Below are 18,190 nucleotides of genomic sequence, written 5' to 3' on the forward strand. Positions count from 1 at the left end.
GGAGGCCAAGCTAAGCCACCCGCAAGCAGCAGCGCCCCGCAGGGAGGACGGCGCCTCCACGGCCGCGGAAGGCCGCGCTGGGGACCCCCGCCGTCGCCGCCGCCGCCCGATCGCCCGGGTCGCGGCGGCAGGTCCCCCCGGGAGGCGAGCGGCGGCCGCGCGCGGGGCGGGGCCGAGCGGCGGGGCCCGGCACGTGACGGCGCGGCCGGGCTCCGCGGGGGGCGGGGCGGGGGCGGGGCCGCCCGGGGCGCCGGGGCCAGGCCGACGCCTGCCCGGGCCGGAGAGCGCGGCGCTCGGGCTCCGCCTCCGCGAGACTCTGAGCCCCCGGAGCCGGGGGTTTCGGTCGCGCTTGAAACTTTAGAGCTCGGGAACCGGAAAGCCGAAGGTAAGTCGCTCACCACCTAGAAAAATCAGCCTGGGACGAGTGACCTAGAAAAAGCACACGGCCACATTGTTGGCTTTTGAAGTCCGGTGCAGAAAATGATGGTAGATCGCTGTGAGGGGCAGAGGGCCCGTATCCGTGCCCCGAATTAGAGACCTCCCGAGCGGAGATGTGCTTAATCCGGAGGGAATGGTGGGAGAAGGGCCCTGGTTAAATATAGAAGGACGCGAAAGCCGCCGCAATAAATAGCAAGTAGGTAACTCCTGGCTGCTTGCGAAACAACCTATTTCACGTCTCTTTCGGCGGCCAGGAGGCCAGGCCCGGTGAAAAATCGTGATTGAAACTCTGGAAAGTGAACCAGTGTATGAAACTGGAATACAAGTGCGACCAGTTTCTGCTCTTGTCCTTTCACATTTCAAAGCCGTGTCTATGGCTTGGCAGAGGAAAGTTGCATTGGGTTCACTGCTTACGTTTGAAATATGCCATTTCGAATGGACATGACCACTGTTGGAACTTTCTGAGGCTTTCTAGGGAAGGCTTTGAGTTGTGAATGGGAAATGTTGACATCGTGCGTGTTTTCTGTAATAGTAAGATGACTCACTTCTGCAGAATGTGATAAAAATTAAAAAGCGTGAAACAATGTTACAGAGTTATTATGAATTAACTCTTTCATGTCTCTGAGACATCAAATTCCTGGCCACAACGTTAAAAAAAAACCACTGACACGAGTACAACCATGCTCATGCATTAGTGCTTTATTTTAAATAAATACTCGAGTAAGCAGTAGAACTATGTGGCATCCCTTTTTTTTACCTTTGGCAAATACAAATTCAATAGTAGAAAGTAGCTGTTGAGAGTAAATAAAAGCATTATTCATCAGCGCGAATAGCCTAATGGTCCATAAGGAATATGCTTCAAATTACAGTATTTGGTATCTTTGCTACATAATTTGAAACCCTGAACCTCTATGCAGGGTATTTCCAGACACTTTATATTTTACCTGTCACTTGGATCTGCACAAAATATGTTTCTCCGTTGCATCTCATGAAGACTTTGAAAACTAAGACACCAAATTGTTCCCTTTCATTACTAATCCCTTTATTGCTAACTCTTTTGAAATCCAATTACGTGCTCGGAGCCTGTAATCACTCGGATTTCGCCCTCTGTGCTGTTTGTTTCCCCGTAGTTGCTGAACGCCTGGGCACGCCGCGCTCCTCAAGCGAGCTGCCCGGAAGGGGCGCGGGAGCGCTGCTCCCCGGCCGCTCGCTCCCCACCTCCCGGGACGTCCAGGGTCTTCCTCGCCCCCCACCCCCTCCCCGCCTCGCCCCGAGGGCGTCACGTGGCAGCGTGGGGCCCGCCCCCGGTGACGTCACCGCGCTCGCAGCCGTCGCGCCGAAGAAAGGATGCTCTAGGATGCCGTGCAGGTGGGCGGCGGGGATGCGCCATGCGGCACTGCAGGTAAGGGACGCGCGGCGCCCACGCTGCAGGCGCACCCCGGCCTGCAGGCCCGCAGCCCGTCGGCGCCCCAGAAAGCGAAAGTGGGGTCTTCGGCGGCTGCGGCTGCTGCAGGCACCAGGCGGGGGTGCGGGGGGGGGTGTTGCAGGCCCACGCGTGACTTCGGGCTTGGCGTGCCCATCCGGGAAAGTGGGCAGGGGCCAGACGGGAAGACCGGGGCCTCTTGCCCCGGCGAGAAAAAAAATCCGGAATGATCCCCACACATGCATTATAAAGCGAGAAACGGGCTGGTCCAAGAGAACTGTCCACTGCTTTCCAGCTGTCATTGTGCTTCCTAAATAACGCCACATTTACCGATTCCCCCTTCAGGACGTTTGTCCTCAGTCTTTAGCCCGATTTCTTCTAAAGCAAGAGCTGCTTTGCTCTGAATGGAACGGGAACTTACTGGTTAGCAATTTAAAGAGCTAGATGTGCAGCGTAAGTCGTTTGGCGTTGTTTTGCAAGGTTCCAGCCTTTAGAGGGGATGTGTCAGAAATGCATTTTCTCCCCCTCCAGGTGTCTTAAGTAGATGAGAAAATGACAGTATCCAATCCGATCAAATCCATAAAATCAAATGCAAGCCCCGAAGATTAACTGCGAGTGTAGGAGACAGCGGATCAGCTACATCTCTTAAGAACAAAATGGTTTTTAGAAGGGGGTGGGGTGGAGGCGAACACCCAAACGGAAGAATTCCCAGTGTTCTTTTTAATTCCCCGTGCTGAATAGTTAGCTTGCTGAAGAAGGGGCTTGATGACTCAGCGGCAGATGGAGGGGGTCAGGTGACTTTTCATTTCTGGCCGGACAGGGGGTGGGATTTTAATGGACTCTGTTAAGCATTCTAATCTGCTCACATTCCTTTCTCTGGTTCAAATAGGACCTGAGGCCAGGACACGGGTGGGCACCCTTGGGAGGAGAATGTGACGTTGTTTTCTGTAAAACGTGACCCCCCTGGAAGTTAGGGCATCAGTAAACTGTGCTGGAACACACAACATGAATAATCTGACTCCCCAGTAACTAACTGTTGGAGGACAGTATTAAAAAGCAATGCTATTTTAGTTGATAATATAAGGAAGGGTTTTTATTCTTTACCCCCTGCAGTGGGCTTACTGTCAGGCAGCCCAGATAGCTTTGGCTCTAAGGAGGGGATTTATATACTTCTCCCTCTGCTTTTCTTTTTTAAAAAATGTATTTGATTTATTTTATTTTTAATTTATTTTTATTTTTTTTCCTTTATTATATTTTTATTGGAGTTCATCTGCTTTATTTTCTAACCGATTTCCAATTAATTTCGGAGTAAGGCAAAGCTATAAAAACGATGGAGAATTCTCTTCCAACTTAGAACTTTGTGAGATTGCCATCCAGAAGACATCAAGGAGAAGAGGGGATGTGAGCCCTGTTTAGAGAAAAATGGGGCTAGAGATGGGGGGGGGGGTGAAGTCAGCAAAGAAAAATGGGATGGGGATGGGGTGAAGTCAGAGACTTACCATTTGCTAAAATCAAGATGTTTCTGAGAAATTAATGCTATGTCAGAAAACGAGCTGGTTAAGATATTGGGACGTAGTCTTGCATATACTTGGATCTAGAGAGCCAAATGTCAAAGTCGTACCTCTGTCCGTATCCTCGCCTATATATGTCCATACATTCGTGTCTGTATCTCTACAGCTGTGTCTTTGCTGCTGTAGTCTTGTTTTCATGAATTCTGCTTATATAAGAAAACACCAGGCTATTTTCCAAGGTGGGTGTACCGTTTTGCATTTCTGCCAGCAACGTATGAGAATTTCAGTTGCTGAGGATCCTTGCCAGCACCTTGGTTTTGTTTGTTTCTTTAATGTTAGCCCCGCTAGTAGGTACATAGGGGTTATCCCTTTGTGTTTTGTTTTTTTTTTTTTAGGTGACTGAGTCTTATTGTGTATAAATGATTCCCTGCCAGCACTTGAGTATTGTCAGTTTCGTTAAAAAAAAATTAAGCATTCTGGTAGGTAGTTATGGCATCTCATTGTGGTTTCTTTCTTCTTTATAAATTTTTAAATAATTTACTTATTTATGGTGTTTCGAGTCTGTTTGTCCCTGCTAGAATAAGAAGTCCACGAAGCCTCGGGTTTGTGTGCTTATTGTGCGTTCCTCTGTCTCCAGCACTGGGCGTGGTACCGGGAATATTTAGTTACTGTTTAATAAATCAGTCGGATGTTTAGTAATTGAGCAGGTCCTGAAGGCCTGGGGGAGCTACCCTGCTCACACCAGAGGGGGTTAAACCATCGCGGGGGGCCTCTGCACTTCCCGCTGGTGGAGGAGTCAGGGATGAACGGGATTTGCCAGCACGGTTTCAGGCTGAACTCGTTCTCAGGGAGCTCGCTAGCAATTTTCATTACCTAGCTGGTAACTGATCTTCATTTTTCATTAATTATTTTCAAGTCCCTGGATCCAACCATGCTTGAAGCTTCAATAAAAAAAAAATGTCTTTCTCCCCTGCCTTGGCAACCACCAATCTGCTCTCTACGAGCTTGATTCCCCGCGGTATTTGACTTTCTCTGTCTGACTTCCCCTTAGGTCCATCCAGGTTGTTGCAAATGGCAAGCTTTCATTCCTTCTTAGGGCCGAATAATATTCCATTGTAAATATGTACCGCATCTTCTTTATCCGTTCATCCATCATCCGTCCGCAGACGGATTCTTTCCTTGCCTTGGCTGTTGTAAATAATGCTGCAGTGAACACAGCAGGGCAGATATCTTTCTGAGCTAAGTGTTTTTGTTTTCTTTGGATAAATACCCAGAAGTGGAATCGCTGGATCATGTGGTAGTTCTATTTTTAGGTTTTCTGAAGAGCCTCCATTCTGTTTTCCACGGTGGGGGCACCAGTTTGCATTCCCACCAGCAGTGCTTGAGGGTTCCCTTTTCTCCACAGCCTGGCCAAGGCTTGTTATTTCTGGTCCTTCTGTTAATAGCCCTTCTAACAGGTGTGTGGTGTTATTTAGTTGTGGTTTTGATTTGCATTTCCCTGATGATTAGTGATGTTGAGCGTCTTTTCATGTGCCCATTGTTCATCTGTCCATCTTCTCTGGAAAAATGTCTCTTTAGATCTGTCCATTTTTTGATCAGATTTTATTTTCTGCTGAGTTGTGTTCTTTATATTTTGGGTATTGGCTTCTTATCAGATAGATGATTTGCAGATGTTTTCTCTCATTCAGCAGGCTGCCTTTTCGTTTTGTAGATGAATTCTTTTGCTGTGGAGCTTTTTATTTTTTTATTATTTTATTTTTTAAAGATTTTATTTGTTAATGAGAGAGAGAGAGAGGCACAGAGACACAGGCAGAGGGAGAAGCAGGCTCCAGGCAGGGAGCCTGATGCGGGACTCGATCCCGGGTCTCCAGGATCAGGCCCTGGGCTGAAGGCGAACCGCTGAGCCACCTGGGCTGCCCTCTGTGGAGCTTTTTAATATGACTTATTTATTTTTGCTTTTGCTTTTGGTGTCAGATTCCAAAAATCATCTCCAAGACCTGTGTCAAGGAGCTTACCGCCTATGTTTTCTTCTAGGAGTTTTATGGTGTCAGGTCTTAGGTTCAAAAGTCTTTATCTCGAGTTAATTTTTGTATCGGTGTAATTTTGTATATGGCATTTCTTACAGAGCTTGGACGTCCTGATGTGTTGTTGCAGTAATTCAGCAATTTGTTTGTTGCAATTTCCTTCATTTGGTTCAGGTTGGCTACAGGGAGTAAGATCCTTGGGTCCCTTCCTTCCTTCTCCCCCACTCAGCCCTAGATAGAGCAGAACAGGTGATAGAGACAGATGTCCTAGAGACTGGATTCTACTTCTGGCTTCTGGACTGTGTAACCTTGGGCATGTTACTTTGTGTCTTTGGGCCTTAGTTTTCTCATCAAAGTAACCAAGAAGTTTAGATCAGGGTTTCTCTGCCTCAGCACTGGTGACCTTTAGGGCTGAATAAATGTGTTGTGGTGGGGCCATCCTGTGCACTGTAGGAGGCTTAGCGGCATCCCTGGCCTCTGCTCACCCCGCCAGGAGCGCCCCTCCCTGGGTTGTGACAAGCAGAAGGTCTCTGGCCGCTGCCACCTGACCCCCCGGGGTGGGAGCATTGCCTCTGGTTGCAAACCACTGATGTGGATGGTCTCTAAATGTTCTTCTGGCTTCAGTAGTCTAGAATTCACTTTCCTATGGTTGGTTTGACCTAAGCCCTTGATCAGAGATCCGATTCCCTTTCATCACGTCATAAATATTGGAAAATACAACGAGAAGGCTTTTTGACACTGTGGGGTTCCAGAAGTAGCTTCTGTCCAAAAGGGGAGGCCTGTGTGTGCCACTGAGAGCTGGGAAGCTGGGCCAGGAGGAGAGAGAGCACGGGGCACCAGAGCGGCGTGTGCTGGAGCCCGGGGGCGCCCCGACGCCCCTGTCCTCGTCACCTGAGACCCCGGCACAGACCTCACAGCCGCGTCCCTTCCTCATCGGCCCGCGTGGGCCGGCGGCGCGTCACAGAGGTGGTGCTGGCAGTGACCGCGGGGACAAGACGGTGGCGGCCTCTCGGGTAGCTGGTGGGAGGCCGATGCCAACTGCCCGCACAACCTAGCGGAACCGCCCCCCCCCCCAACCCAGGGCAGGGCCTCCAGCCTCGGGACAGGACGCGTGGCCCGGGATCTGGCTCTGACACCCGAGCCTCTTTGCGTCACTTCCCCTCTTGGCGCAGTTGCTGGGTCCCTGACATGGGACCCCCGGGATTTGCTGGTCCTGCTGCCTCCTTGGCTTTGGGGGGGGGTCAGAGGGATGTCCAGGGTCTGCAAGAGACAGGAAGCAGCGAAGGCAGTGGCATTGCAAGGCGCGGGCCGTGTGTCGCGTGGGTGGGGGTGGGGGCTCAGATTGGCCAGGAGACTCCTGTCGTGTGCCTGGGACCGCACTGTGCCTGTCCCATCGTCCCCGTGCCATCAGCCTTCTCTCTGACTCTTCCAGGCCTCATCAAAATTGGTTTGGCCTGCAGTGAGCGAGCTGCTGTGCCCAGGCCAGGAATTCTGTTTCTGGTCGCAGCTCAGCCTGGCCCAGAGCCGGCCCCCCGCTCCCCTGCTCCCCCCGGGCCTCCCCTCTGCCGGGACAGAGTACCAGAGACCAGGTGGCTCGTCAACAACAGCCTCCTCTCACAGCTCGGGAGGCGGCCACCCCGTGGGCTCCGGGGAGGCCCCCTGCTGGGTCGCAGCTGGCCACCTTGCCCCAACAGCTAGCTCTCCGGATCTCCTTGCCGGGTCCTAGTCCCATCAAGGGGGCGCCACCTCCAGGACCTGATCACCTCCCAGAGGCCCCGCCCCCAGATGCCATCACCCTGCAGGGAGGTTTCAACCTATGAATTTTGGGAGGACACACGCGGCCCGTGACGGTAACCAAATATAAGTTGTAGCCCTTGATTGGGCCCCGGCCTGAACAAACCTCTAAAATACGGACTCGGGGACACTTGGGTTATTTGTATGTGACTGGCTATTAGATGATGTGAGGAAACTACTCTAAGTTTCATTAGATGTGATAATCCTGCGGGGTCGTAGGCACCCAGCTAAGCCGCTCGGGGATTTTTTTTTTTTTAAGATTTTTATTTATTTATTCATAGAGACACACACACAGAGAGAGAGAGAGGCAGAGACACAGGCAGAGGGAGAAGCAGGCTCCGTGCAGGGAGCCTGATGCGGGACTCGATCCCGGGCCCCCAGGATCACACCCCGGGCTGCAGGCGGCACTAAACCGCTGCGCCACCGGGGCTGCCCAGCTCCGGGATTCTTGACACAGAAACAGTGAGATAACTCGTGTGTGTTTCCTGCTGCCGTGTTTTGGGGCTAATTTATTACACAGCAGTAGGTACTAACACGGGAGTATGTGCAAGAGTCTTATTTTTTGGTGATGCATGCTGAAGTATTTAGGGATGAAGTGTCATGATAGCAACAAGTTCCCCTAAAAAATTTTTTTAAAGCATTTTTGGAGATCTCCTTAACATATGGCTGAATGCAAGGCAGATGAATTCTCGTACCTGCTTCTACATTCAATCTGTTGCAATATCACGTGTCATGTAGCCTCTGGAAAATTCTACGGTACTCTCACAAGAGAATGAGAATGGGAAAAAGGCAAATAACAATTTAAGATTATGATAAAAATATTTTTGACTGCATGGATCCCCTAAAGAGTCTTGGGGATCCTAAGGTGTCCCCAGATCACACTTTGAGAACCAGTGCTCTAGAGAAATAATTTTTTTTTAAAGATTTTATTTATTTATTCATGAGAGACACACAGAGAGAGAGGCAGAGACACGGGCAGAGGGAGAAGCAGGCTCCATGCAGGGAGCCCGATGTGGGACTTGATCCCGGGTCTCCAGGATCAGGCCCTGGGCCAAAAGCAGTGCTAAACCACTGAGCCACCTGGGCTGCCCCTCTAGAGAAATAATTTACTTGTAAGTGGTTCAGTTAAAATAGGGAGAGCAAAAAAGGCCAAATGGGAACACTTACTGAATTTGACTGCTGTTATTTGTTGGGCTCTTCTGGATAATGTTCTGTGTATTTGAAAATGTTCATGATAAAAAGTTTTTTTGTTTTTTCTTTTTTAAAGATTTTATTCATTCATGAAAGACACACAAAGAGAGAGAGAGACAGAGACAGAGACACAGGCAGAGGGAGAAGCAGGTTCCTGCGGGGAGCCCAATGTGGGAATTGATCCCAGGACCCCAGGATCACACCCTGGGCCGAAGGCAGACGCTCAGCTGCTGAGCCACCCAGGCGCCCCAATGAAAACTTTTTTTTAACACGATAGAAAAGGGGGTGCCTGGGTGGCTAGGTCAGTTAAGCTTCCGACTCTTGGTTTTGATTCAGGTCATGATCTCAGAGTGGTGAGATGGAGCCCCACGTTGGGCTCTGTGCTCAGCGGGGAGTCTCCTTGAGATCCTTTCTCTCCTTCTGCCCCTCCCCCTGCTTGCACACTGTCTCTCAAAAATAAATTTAATTAATAAATGAATTTAATTAATCAATTAATTAAAATAAATAAAATCTTAAAAGAAAAGAAATGTAGACCTTTGGCCATGTGGGGATTCTGACTGAGTAGGTCTGGAGGTGAGGCCCAGCGGGAGCATTTTTTTTTTTTTTTTGGTTTAAGTTTTTATTTTTGATTTTCTTTTTTTTTTTTTAATAAATTAATTTTTTTGGTGTTCAATTTACCAACATACAGAATAACACCCAGTGCTCATCCCGTCAAGTGTCCCCCTCAGTGCCCGCCACCCATTCACCCCCACCCCCCGCCCCCCCTCCCCTTCCACCACCCCTAGTTCGTTTCCCAGAGTTAGGAGTCTTTATGTTCTGTCTCCCTTTCTGATATTTCCAGCGGGAGCATTTTTGATCGGAGTTCCAGGTGCCCCTGGTGGATCTGAGGCCCCACGTGAGGCCTGCTGGCGCCAAGGTTACCAGCACACCTACCTGTCCTCCAGCCCTCCACCCTCCTGAGCCAGATTGAGGGGTGTTAGTTAGGGGTGGGGCTTATCTGTTTTCCCAGCACCCGTGGGGGCAGGTGTTGGGGCCAGTATGTTCCCCACGCACACTCTCCCTCAACAAGTCTGTTGAGCCACTGCTGTGCCGGCTGCGGGGAGGACCTTGTTATCAAACCGTTGCTTAACCACTCTTTCAGTGGACAGCAGAGATAAACTTTCCTTTTTAAGGGCGGGAGTGGGTTTCCTTCACAGATCGTGATAAGTGTTTTATTTTTTTATTTTTAAAAAGATTTTATTTATTCATGAGAAACACAGAGAGGGAGGCAGAGACACAGACAGAGGGAGAAGCAGGCTCCCTGCGGGGAGCCCGATGCGGGACTCGATCCCAGGACCCCGGGATCACGACCTGAGCCAACGGCAGATGCTCAACCACCGAGCCGCCCAGGTGCCCCGGGATAAGTATTTTTTAATGACTTGTTTTCCATGTTCCATGCACGTGGTGAGAATTTCCAGCAGGATCAAGGTTATGGAAAGAAGACGAAGTCTCCTTCGCATGCCCAGTCCCCTGAGCCCCCTCCCAACGGCAGCCACTGCTAACTTGGGTATATATGGTTTTTGAAAATGTCTGTGCAAATACAGTCATCTGTAGGATGTATATAGCGCTTTGTTTGTTTGCTTGCTTTTATTGGGATGTAATTTGCATGGAACAAAATGCGTGGATTTTTAATTCAGTTGGTTTTGACGGGGAACATTTCCAGCAGATATTCCCCAGAGGGCCCCTTCTTGCCCTCCTTTAGCCAAACCCTGTGGCAGAGGCAATGGCTCTTCTGGTTTGTGTTAGCACAGTTTACTTTTGCCTGTTCTTGAACTTCAGACACCTGGAATCCTATAATCTGTACACTTTCACGTCTGGCTGCAGAGATGTTTCGGTAAGACGTGAGCCTCGATACTCATTCATGCGTTCATCCCTCATTTAGTTCCTTGCTCAACGAATATCTGTTGGGTCCTTGCTATGCGTGCAGGCCCGGATTTTTCGACCTTGACACTATGGACATTTGGACTGGATGATTCTCTGTGGTGAGGACTCTCCTGTGCATTGTAGGACGTTGAGCAGCGTCCCTGGCCTTTACCCACTAGGTGCCAGTAGCAAGCACTGCCCTGCCCCCTGGCTGTGACAGCCAAACTCCAGACATTGCCAAATGTCCCTGGTGTGCAGAATTGCTCCTGGTTGGGGTCGACCAGTCTGGGTAATGGGATATACTGTGGTACCAAATAGGCAAGGCAGGGGCCTGAATAAAGTGAGGGAGAGCCAGGTGAGCGTCCAGGGCCCTGAGTGTTCAGGGGTGAGGGAACAGCGGAGCAAAGGGCCCGAGGCAAGGCCCGACCGGGCGCATTTGAAGACAGCAAGGAGGTCGGTGTGACCCGAGGGGAGCAGCCCAGAGAGCCCGTGGTGGGAAAGGTGTTCTGAGGGGCGGCCGGGACGGAGCATGCGGGAACCTGGGGGGGGGTGGCGCCAAGCCTGGATTATTCTCTGTGCTGGGAAGCTGCTGGCTGCTTTCGGGTGTGGGAGTGACATGTGGGGACTTGCATTTGGAACGGTGACTCTGGCTGTTGTGAGAAGAGTCAGAGGTGGGCAAGAGGGCAAGGGGGGCGGCCGGCGAGGGGGCTGGCGTGGTGGCCGGGTGACCTGACCTGCATGTGCTCGGCAGGGGGCAGGCCTGGGCCGCCCCGGGAGCCCCGGCTGGTCAGGCCTGTGCGATGGCCTCTTGTGCCCGGGTTGGGGCAGTGTTACCCTGATGGGCAGCGGAAACAGGGACAGCAGATGACACGGTGCCCGCGTTCCACGTACGGTGCTAGAAAGGCTGTCCTTGCGGCTGTCCCATTGGGGATAGAGCCCCCGGGTCACCGTCTGGTGGCCCCGGCCCTCATTTCACACGTCGAGGTACCCCGCGACCCAGAGTGCAGCCTCCTTTGGAAATGGGGTCTTTAGGGAGGTAACGGAATTAAAACGAGGTCACTGAGGTCCTGGAGGGAAGGCGGGGTGCGGGGAGGCCGGAGCCAGGGCCGCCAGCGCACCCCCAGGCCTGCGGGCTGGCCCCCCGCGCCCCCCCCCCCAGGCGGCTTGGGTCCGCGGCCTCAGTTAGCTCATCCGTGGTGCGGCCCGAGGTCCGCGCGGGGACTGTCAGGAGCCCCCGCCGCTGAGTATTTGCGAGGCGCCCGCAGTGGCCCAGGCGCGGAGCCCCAGGAAGGGGTGTTATTGCGAGAAGGAGTCTCTGGGGAGGTTCGGACTCCTTGGCCCTTGGCACCGGGAACGCAGAGCCTCACACCTCCTCTCCCTGGCCCTGCGGTGGGGACTGCAAACACTAGTCCATTGTGTCACTGGAGGCCACATCCCCTGTCCAACACGCAGGCAGGCTGTGTTCCCAACCGTGACAAGTGGCTGTGTGGCCCGGGGCCGGAGGATACATGCCACGGAGGGAGGGAAGGAGGGTCATCGGCCCCCAGCGGCTCCCCAGTCCTGCTGGGGGGGCAAGGAGGAAGGAGAGAGGGCGGAGGAGGAGGAGGAGGCCGAGGAGGAGGCCCTGCCCTGGCTTGTTGGCTCCTGGCAGGGTGTCATTCTCGGTGTCTTTCCGCCAGTCCTTCAGCTCCCAACTTCCCTGCCTGTGGGACTGTCCCCTGGCCCTTGGCCCCTCGCCGCAGGGCCACCAGGGCCTCCTCTCACCGGCAGCGCCCTGGGGAGCCCAGCTCCGGGTCTGGAGGACTGGCTGGAAGGAGGGGATGGATCGTGGCCCCTCGCCATCGAGAGGCGGCTGCGTCTTGGAGAGTCTGTCATCTCAAAGGATCTTGAAATTGGTGTGGTTCCGGGCAAGGCGCGGGGTGAGATGACAAGCGTGCGGCCCAGGGAGCCCCCCTGCAGGGTGGGCCCCCGTGACCCGCCTCCTGGCGCGCAGCCTGCTCCCTGCTGGGCGACCTGTGCCGCCAGTGGGTGCCGCGCGAGTGACGCTGGAGGACTGCCAGGGCCGGGCCGCAGGACGCTGCTGCTTCCACCTCGTCCCCTCGGATCACCTGCTTTGGAGGAAGCCAGCCGCCGTGTCCCAGGGACGCTCGAGCCATCCTGCCGAGACGCGGGTGGGCAGACCTGAAGCCCCCCGCAGCAGCCAGGGACCCTCCCTGTCTGGGAGCCCACGGGGAGGCGGCCTCCTGCCCTCAGCCAGCCTTCAGGCCCGCGATCCCGGGGGACAGCGCCCGGAGCCGACCGCGACTTCGGGAGAGACCCCGAGCGGGGGACCCGACCAAGCCGCCGCCCAATTCCTGACCCGCAGGAACTGGAAGATCGTCTGTGTTTATTGGTTTAAGCTGCCGGGTTCAGGGCTGAGGTGTTGCACAGCATTGCCCGGCGAATACAACGCTAAGAACCCGAACTAGCGGGGCGGGGGGGGGGGGCTGGTGCTGGCCGCCTCCCTCCTGCCCCTTCTGAAGCTCCACTTTTCTCTGATTGCTCCGCATTTGTTCAAGCTGTGGTCTCTCTCCCCCTCCTCCCTCCCACCCTTCCCCCCGGCTGGGGGGTAGGGGAGCTGCATGCCAGGGTTAGGTGCGTGCATCGGAAGTTAGGGTGCATGGATGATGAGTTCGAATGGGTTGATTTTCAGGAAGGGGAGAGCCGCCTGTACATCTGTCCCTGTATCTGCCTGCGCAGCCTGGGACTCCGTACAGTGACCCCCAGCTGCCGGGGCCCATTGGATGTCTGGCCGTCACTTCGAGCACCCAGCATTCGCCAGTGCTACGTGGGCATCTCCTTTCCCTCGTGCGCAGGGGAAGCTGCCCCCTGACCTGTAGTGTGGCATGGAGCCCGTGCCCGCCGCCCGCCGCGTCTGCCAGCCCCAGTGCCTTGGTTTTGTCAGAGGGCTCAGGCCTTGCACGTGAGTTATTTCAGCGGGAGATCATTTTGGTTAGACCTGATGTGATGGGTATTTCAAAAGAAAGGAAAGTATATCACAGGCTGCTCAGGGAAGTGTCGCAGCGTGCCAGCTAAGCCGAGCTTTTGTAAAGCCCGGCGGTGAGATTTCTACTGGATGGCTCTTCATTGCCCTTCAGTGGAGCTTCACTGAAAGGCACGTGCAGAAAAGCGTGGAGAGCACGAGTGCACGGCTTGCTGAGTAGTCGCTCAGTGAACACACCTGCGTAACCAGTGCCCGGATTAACTGGAACGCGGCCAGTCCCCAGAAGCCACCTGCAGGTCCCCTTCCCGTCACTTCCCAGCCCAAGCGTATCTGCTATTACAGATTGGTTTCGCTTGTTTGCGACTTTATATTAAAGGACTTGTGTATTCCCTTGTGTCTGGCTTTCGCCCAACGTCAGGGCTGCGAGCTTCACCCTTGTCAGTGCCTGTGGCGGGATATTGTTTGTCCTCACACTTGGATGTAGCTGGAGAGTTCTCTGTGCATATGTGTCTTGTGTCTTTTGGTGCTTTTATTTATTTATTTTTAAAAGATTTTATTTATTCATGAGAGAGAGAGAGAGAGAGAGAGAGAGAGAGGCATGCAGAAATACAGGCAGAGGGAGAAAGGGAGAAGCAGGCTCCCTGCGGAGAGCCCGATTTGGAACTCGATCCCAGGACCCCGGGATCACACCCTAAGCCAAAGGCAGAGGCTCAACCACTGAAGGCTCAACCACTGAGCCACCCAGGTGTTCCTCTTTTGCTGCTTTTAATATATCCTCCTTTTCACTGGTTTTAACAATTTGGTGATAATATGCCTTGGTGTGGTTTGTTTTGTTTATTTATTTATTCCTGGTGCTTGGAGTTTGTTGAGCTTCTCTATCTGGGATTGTAGGCTAATAGTTTAAATCTTTGTGTAGAACTGGAATTCCTATAGTAAATGTTCTGATCATCTAATCCAAATTTATTTCAGAGAAACTTCTTGAGAGAGCTTAAGGGAGTTTTCAACCAATGTCCCTATCGCCTCCCTCACTTGGATGAGGAGGTCATTTGATGGGATGAGCACTGGGTGTTATACTATATGTTGGTAAATTGTATTTAAATTAAAAAAAATGTGGGGGGATCCCTCGGTGGCGCAGCTGTTTGGCGCCTGCCTTTGGCCCAGGGCGCGATCCTGGAGACCCGGGATCGAATCCCACGTCGGGCTCCCGGTGCATGGAGCCTGCTTCTCCCTCTGCCTGTGTCTCTGCCTCTCTCTCTCTCTGTGACTATCATAAATAAAAAAAAAATTATAAAAAAAATAAATTAATTAAAAAATGTAAAAAAAAACATAAAGAATGGTGAAGGGTTTGCCTAAAGGAACTGTTCAGCTTGTGGTGCTTTTAGCCACTACCCTGGGTTCAAAGTCTGCTCCTGGGGCCCCAGTGATTCTGTGTCAAGTCCCTGCGGCTGGATATCAGCCAGGACCCTGGGCTGCTGTACTCGCCAGGATATCTGTCTGTATATTTGTCAGCTCAACTTTTTTCACGGGTGAAAAGTAATAAAGGAAAATCAAGATGAATCGAGCAGTTGAAAGAAAAACCTGCAAACCTAGTAGGGAAAAGCACATTGTGCTCTTCAGACTTGCATTGTTACAAACTATAAAACTGTGGGATAGTGCGTGTGAAAAGAGATGTTTTGGAGCCACCCACATTTTATATGTGTAGTGACTTCAACTTAGTTTATATATTCTTTTTGTCCAAAGTGTATGCACAGAGGAAATGTCTTTCTTGTGTATGTTGTTGAGCATGTCTGTGCAGTGATGTCGAAAGCGTTTAGCTGACTGTTCCATAGAGTTTTATATCTATAGAGGGATTATAGTATCAGCAGTGCGTTTTGTTGACTAGAGATAGTACATGTGGTTGGCTAAGCTTTTTGGGTTTGGTGGATAATATTCCCGAAGAGCAGGGCTCAGCAAACACTTCCTCAAATGTCCAGGTAATAAATAAGAGTATAATAGGCCGCTGACCTCAAGGACCTCACAATCAGATATGGGAGGAAGCGAGCTTGTAAGTAATTATTCCAGCAAAATGTAATTTATAAATAAGATCAATACTAAAAACATTAGCGTTTAAAACACCATGGGAAGGATGCAGGGCACGCAGGAGAGTGGGGATTAGGAGGGGACAAGTGGTTCACCCCAAGTACAGCCCATGTGCCAGCAGCATCAACCTCCCTGGGAGCTTGGTAGAAATGCAGATCCCTGGGCCCCACCCCAGAGCTACCGGGGTGGGCCCTGGAGCCAGCTCTGCTGGTCATGCTGATGCACACTGGAATCTGTATCTCTAGGCGGTGATCAGCCACCAGTGTTCTGTCGAGGAGCGTACGGCAGGCCACTTTGAAGCTCAGGTTGTCCCACAATTGCTAGAGGCGTCAGCACAGCCTGGACCTTTTTGTTGGTGGACTGTTCTTCCGTAGGAATCAGTTGAATATATCCCAGGGTTTTCCGAATTCTTCCAGGGATGGGAAGTTTGACTTTGCCCATTGGTATAATTCATCTTTTTTTTTCTTTTTAAATATTATTTATTTATTTGACACACAGAGAGAGAAAGCAGGGGGAGGGGCAGAGGGAGAGGGAGAAGCAGAAGCAGAGTCCCCACTGAGCAGAGAACCCCATGCAGGCTTCGATCCCAGGACCCCAGAATCATGACCTGAGCCAAAGGCAGACTGAACCACCCAGGTGCCCCCCCATTTTTTTCTTTTATGGATCACACTTTTGGTGTCCTCTCTGATAACTCTGATAACTAGCCCCAGGTCATGAAGGTTTTGCCTGTTTTTACAGAGCCATGAAAACATCACTCATGGGTTTCACGTAGGCAAAGGCCGTACTGGTTGATGAAGTAGAAAATGCCATACTGCCTTCATTTGGATTCTCTCACAAGTGGACCCTGAGACAAGGATCCCAGTGCAGGGAGCTCTCTGGGAGATGCAGGGGCTCCTGGGAGGGGCATGGGCAAGTGTGACCAGGAAAAGAAGGTGGCCATTAGATGCTGGGCTGTTAACGCAGCTCACCCAATGGGCAACTGTTGGCTAATGCTACGCTTTGGAAACTCTAGGAAACAGCTTGCTGTGTCCCAGGTCCTCAGGATCATCTCTGGGTTCAACTAGGAGTACTCAAAAGACAGCATGTAGTTGTTTTCGGGGTTTGGTTTATTATCGTAAGGAATGTAGGAGAGAGTCAGCAAAGGGAAAAGGCAAGCTTGTTAGAGTCTTAGTACCCATGAGGTTTAAGATTTTATTTATTTATTCATGAGAGACACACAGAGGCAGAGACACAGGCAGAGGGAGAAGCAGGCTCCCTTTGGGGAGCCTGATGCAGGACTTCATCCCCAGACCCCGGGATCAGGCCCTGAGCTGAAGGCAGACACTCAACCACTGAGCCACCCAGGCGCCCCAGTACCCATGAGATTTATTGGAGGTTGTTCCTGCAGGTACTCTCAGTCTAGCTCATTATCAAAATTCCAGACTCTTAGAAGGAAAACAGGAGTTCAGCATAAATTACATTATTTGGACAACCAGTGTAGTCACAATGAGCCATTCTTACCAGTTCTGGGAATGGTGGGAACTTCTTGAAATCCAGGTTTCCACATGCCAGCCAAGGGCCAGCCTTGCCAGCAGCAGGCCTTCCCAAGGGGAGCAGTCTCAAGCCTGCAGTGGTAAATCTTTCCTGCCTGGCTATGAAACACATGCCTTGTGATCCCTGGGTGGCTCGGTGGTTTAGCGCCTGCCTTTGGCCCATGGCGTGATCCTAGAGTCCCGGGATCAAGTGCTGCACGGGCTCCCTGCGTGGAGCCTGCTTCTCCCTCTGCCTGTGTTTCTGCCTCTCTCTGTCTCTCTGTGTGTGTCTCTCTCATGAATGGGTATATAAAATCTTAAAAAAAAAAACAACACATACCTTGAAATGACTCCATTCCAAGGGTGAGGGAGTGGGGGTATTTATATACCAGTTCCTGAGAGGTATCAGTTAATACCTGCTCCTAATAACACACTTCAGGCAGGCCATGTCAGCAGAGCCCCTTTCTGTGGGTCCTGAAACAACGATCTCAGTTGGAAATAAGCTGGAGCTTACTAGAAGGTTTTGAAGGATATGGGTGGGGCACTGGCAGCCTCAGATACAGTAGTTATTCTAGAAATTGGGTGATGACAACAAAGCCACATGTATAGGGCAGTTCATGTGCATGTGGCCATGCGGTGGTTTTACAACTGTGGGTGAAGAGACCAACGTCAAGGCTTCCCTATAACTTCCTTTGTGTGTGGCAGGAACTCTGTACAGGCCATTGCTGGGCCTGGAGGCACAGGGAGAGCCACAGATGGATACTGCCTTTCTGTATCTTATCATGGGCTGGTTGGGGGATGGGGGAGAGAGAGAGAGAGAGAGAGAGAGAGAGAGAGAGAGAGAGAGACTGTGTGTCTGTGTGTGTACTTTGTGGGGACAGAAAATCCTGGTGCATTTGTTATGTTTTATTTTTATTTTTAAATTATTTAAATAAATATTTCTTTTAGAGAGAGAGAGAGAGAGAGTGCATGTGCATCCAGGCACAAGTGGTGGAAGAGGCAGAGGGAGAGAATTTCAAGCAGACCCCCTGCCGTGGCAGAGCCCAACACCAATGCTGGAGGCCCTTTGCCAGGGCTCCATCCCACGACCCAGGAGATCAAGACCCATGAGATCATGACCTGAGCCTACATCACGAGTCAGACGCTTAACCGACTGAGCCACTCAGGCGCTGCCACTTGTTATATTTTAAACTTCCTCTTTTAATCTTTGAATTCAGGGCAGCAGAAATGGCAGATAAACAGATGTTTGTGACAGCCTCGGATTTCATGGCAGTAACCCTTTCCTTGCTCTGTCCACATGAGCGAGTTGAGAGAACCACGCTCTGTTGTGTAAT

General features: G+C 51.7%; 1 protein-coding gene across 1 annotated transcript in view; it reads left to right on the forward strand.

Moving 5' to 3' along the window:
* The first annotated feature begins 249 nt into the window (after nucleotides 1-249).
* Nucleotides 250-18,190, forward strand: part of CLCN4 (chloride voltage-gated channel 4) — a 65,071-nt gene continuing 47,130 nt past the window's right edge. Inside the window, exons 1-2 of the mRNA XM_055338642.1 lie at nucleotides 250-385; nucleotides 1,569-1,840. The gene's annotated coding sequence lies outside the window, so the exon portion shown is untranslated. The remainder of the gene's footprint in view (nucleotides 386-1,568; nucleotides 1,841-18,190) is intronic.

Source organism: Nyctereutes procyonoides, unplaced genomic scaffold (assembly GCF_905146905.1).
Source record: "Nyctereutes procyonoides isolate TBG_1078 unplaced genomic scaffold, NYPRO_anot_genome, whole genome shotgun sequence".
Taxonomy (NCBI): domain Eukaryota; kingdom Metazoa; phylum Chordata; class Mammalia; order Carnivora; family Canidae; genus Nyctereutes; species Nyctereutes procyonoides.